At 47.6% G+C, this 3,266-nt stretch overlaps 1 pseudogene; it reads left to right on the top strand.

Moving 5' to 3' along the window:
• The first annotated feature begins 1,233 nt into the window (after positions 1-1,233).
• LOC138656909 (germ cell-less protein-like 1 pseudogene) lies at positions 1,234-2,845 on the top strand (annotated as a pseudogene).
• Positions 2,846-3,266: the final 421 nt, after the last annotated feature.

Below are 3,266 nucleotides of genomic sequence, written 5' to 3' on the forward strand. Positions count from 1 at the left end.
CACAGGTCTATAAATAGGACACGGTTCAGCCAGGGTCCACAACCCTGATGAAGAATGTCCGAGCACCTTTGAAACACGCTGGCATATGACCTCTTTAAACTTCTGACCTGTATTTTCCCTGGTGACGTCGCCCCTTCCCAACACTGCTACAGTCTGGCGGCACCTCGTGCCCGGATCGCACCACCAACACCATCCCCTGACCAGCGGAGTTCCGGAGGTTTTTCACACATCGGGGGGACGCTCCACTGTAACCACTCTCCTCCCTCGTTCACACCAGTCCTCGTTGCTGATGATTTCCAGTTAGTATTGCAGCTCACTGAGGATTGTCAGTTAATATCGCAACTCAGGTAAATTACCTGACATCTGTTGACTTTACTGGAGTTCACCTAGCTTAGTTTGAGCACACGCAGCCTTGCGTATGGCATTCATAAGTTATCCTATTGTGTTTACACCTTTTTATTACACTTTTCATCAGTGAAATTGAAAAACCAGTGACGGTTTTTATTTAAGCTACACAATGTTGGATACTAATCCACAGGCACATAGTAGTAGTATTTGCATTTTTACCTTTGTGGACCTATATCTCTATCCACACGTGCCACCCAAACACTGTGTGTATGCATGTATTTTTATTCCAATCTTGCTCAGCTGTAGCGTGGTGTCTTTTTCATTTTTCATTAATATAGCAAAGTATGTCCTATGAGAAATGGTTAAAGTATCTGGAAATTATTAGCTTGCAAAACAAAAAGGCTAAGAGGAGACTTAATAGCTGTCTTCAGATATCTGGACGATGTCACAGTGTAGAGGGATTATTGATCATTCTTATTCTCATTTGCACTTGGAAACATAAGTAGCAATGGAATGAAACTTAAAGGGAGAGGATATAGATTAGATATTAGAAAAAACTTTTTGACACTGAGGGTGATCTATGAGTGGAACAGGCAGCCACGAGTGGTGGTGAGTTCTCCTTCAATGAACGTTTTCAAACAGAGGCTGGACAGTCATCTCTCTGAGATGACTTAGTGATTCCTGCGCTGCATTAAGCAGGGGGTTGGACACGATGGCCCTTGGGGTCCCTTCCAACTCTAAGATTCTATGAATCTATGATTATGCCCCATGTACTGGATAACGATCTGCAGCACCTGCGGCCCAGGGTGACCCGGCGGCGGGTGTGCCTGCTGGCAGTGGGTACCGAGAGCGTGCGGACGCCGTGGCAGAGAGTCACGGTGCTGGACGGTAGTGGCCCCCAAGTTGTAGGAAGTGGGTGACGGAGTCTCCGGCTGTGGAGTGTGGACCGGGCGGAATCCTGCATTGTCTGCGAGCCGGGCACGGTGTGTCTGGCGGAGCATCGGGGGCTTCTCCTCACAAGAGCTCCGGAGCTTAATGGCTCTTCCTACCACAAGGGTGATCCCGGCGGTGACCCGACACGCAGGAACCTAGTATGGGCACTCTGAGCAGCAGACTGTTAGGCCAGGAGTCCTCTTCTTCTCTGCCCGCGGGCTCTTGTGAATGCTGAAAGCGAAAGAGAAGCTTGGAATGTCAATGTGAGACGGACGATGAGCTAGAAAACCTACTCAATACCCCGCGCAGGAAAAAGTTGAAGAGTACTTCCAAGTATATATATCAGACCCTGTTCCTCAGTGGAGAGAACAGTGACATAAAGATCTGCGCGCTCGGTAAAGAATGGAACCTCCACAAGGTCTACCTCTGCCAGTCGGGATACTTCTCCAGTATGTTCTGTGGATCCTGGAAAGAGTCCAGCATGAATGTGATAAAACTGGAGATACCTGACAACAATATAGATATAGAAGCTCTGCAGGTGGCATTTGGCTCGCTATACAGAGATGATGTCTTGATAAAGCCCAGCCGTGTCATAGCCATTTTAGCATCTGCATGTATGCTTCAGCTGGATGGTTTAATTCAGCAGTGTGGGGAGACCACGAAAGAGACCATCAGCGTTCAGACCATCTGCAGCTATTACACGGCAGCAGTTGTCTACGGGTTAGACTCTGTGAAGAAAAAGTGCCTTGAGTGGCTTCTAAATAACTTAATGACCCATCAAAGTGTGGATCTGTTCAAAGAACTCAGCATCAATATGATGAAGCAGCTCATCTGTTCACCGGATCTACTTGTCATGCAGGTAGAGATGGATGTGTACACGGCTTTAAAGAAGTGGATGTTCCTGCAACTAGTGCCTTCTTGGAGCGGGTCCTTAATACAGCTCCTAGCTGAAGCGGATGACTGGTCCTCCAAACGCAGGAAAGAATTAGAAGATACCGGCATCACCTTTCTAGAAACTGATCGGGGCTGTCCATTTGTGCCAGTCTTCAAGCACCTGCGTATGCAGTACATCATCAGCGACTTGGCATCGGCAAGGATCATTGAACGCGATGCTCTGATACCCGCAGAGTGGTTGTCCTCCATGTACAAGCAGCACTGGTTCACCATGCTCCGCGCAGAGCAGGATAATGACACAGGCCCTCAAGAAATCAATAAATACGAAGTGGAGAACAACAGTATGAGATGCGGCAGGAGACTCGCAAAAGACGGTGATTATTGTTGGAGATGGACTGGATTTAACTTTGGATTTGACTTGTTGGTCACATACACGAATCGCTACATAATTTTCAAGAGGAACACCTTAAATCAGCCATGTAGTGGATCAGTCAGTCTGCAGGCTCAAAGGAACATTGCATTCAGGTTACGCTTGGTGTCCTTTGATACAAATGGTAAAGTAATTTGCAGTCGGACCAGTGGCTATCAGATCCTCAGCCTTGAGAAAGATCAGATGAGTTCAATCACACTCCAACCTCTTCACCATGGCCAAGGCCAAAGAGCTGTCTAAGAATACCAGGGACAAAATTGTAGACCTGCACAAGACTGAGCGGCTACAGGACAATAGGCAAGTAGCTTGGTGAGAAGGCAACAACTGTTGGCACAATTATTAGAAAATGGAAGAAACAAGATGTGTCACTCTTCCTCAGTCTGGGGCTCCATGCAAGCTCTCGCCTCGTGGGGTAAGGATGATCCTGAGAAAGGTCAGGAATCTGTACAGAACTACAGTAAATTACCTTAAGAAAGCTGGGACCACTGTCGTGTGTGGAGGAAGAAGGATGAGTACAACCCGAAGGTCCCAACCTTGAAGCTAGGTGGGTGTATCCCCATACTTTGGGGGTGCTTTTCCGTAAAGGGGACAGGATGACTGCACCGTATTGTGGGGAGGATGGATGGGGTCATTCATCATGAGATTTTGGCGAACAACCTCC

The sequence above is a fragment of the Ranitomeya imitator genome, chromosome 1 (genome assembly GCF_032444005.1).
Source record: "Ranitomeya imitator isolate aRanImi1 chromosome 1, aRanImi1.pri, whole genome shotgun sequence".
Classification (NCBI taxonomy): Eukaryota; Metazoa; Chordata; class Amphibia; order Anura; family Dendrobatidae; genus Ranitomeya; species Ranitomeya imitator.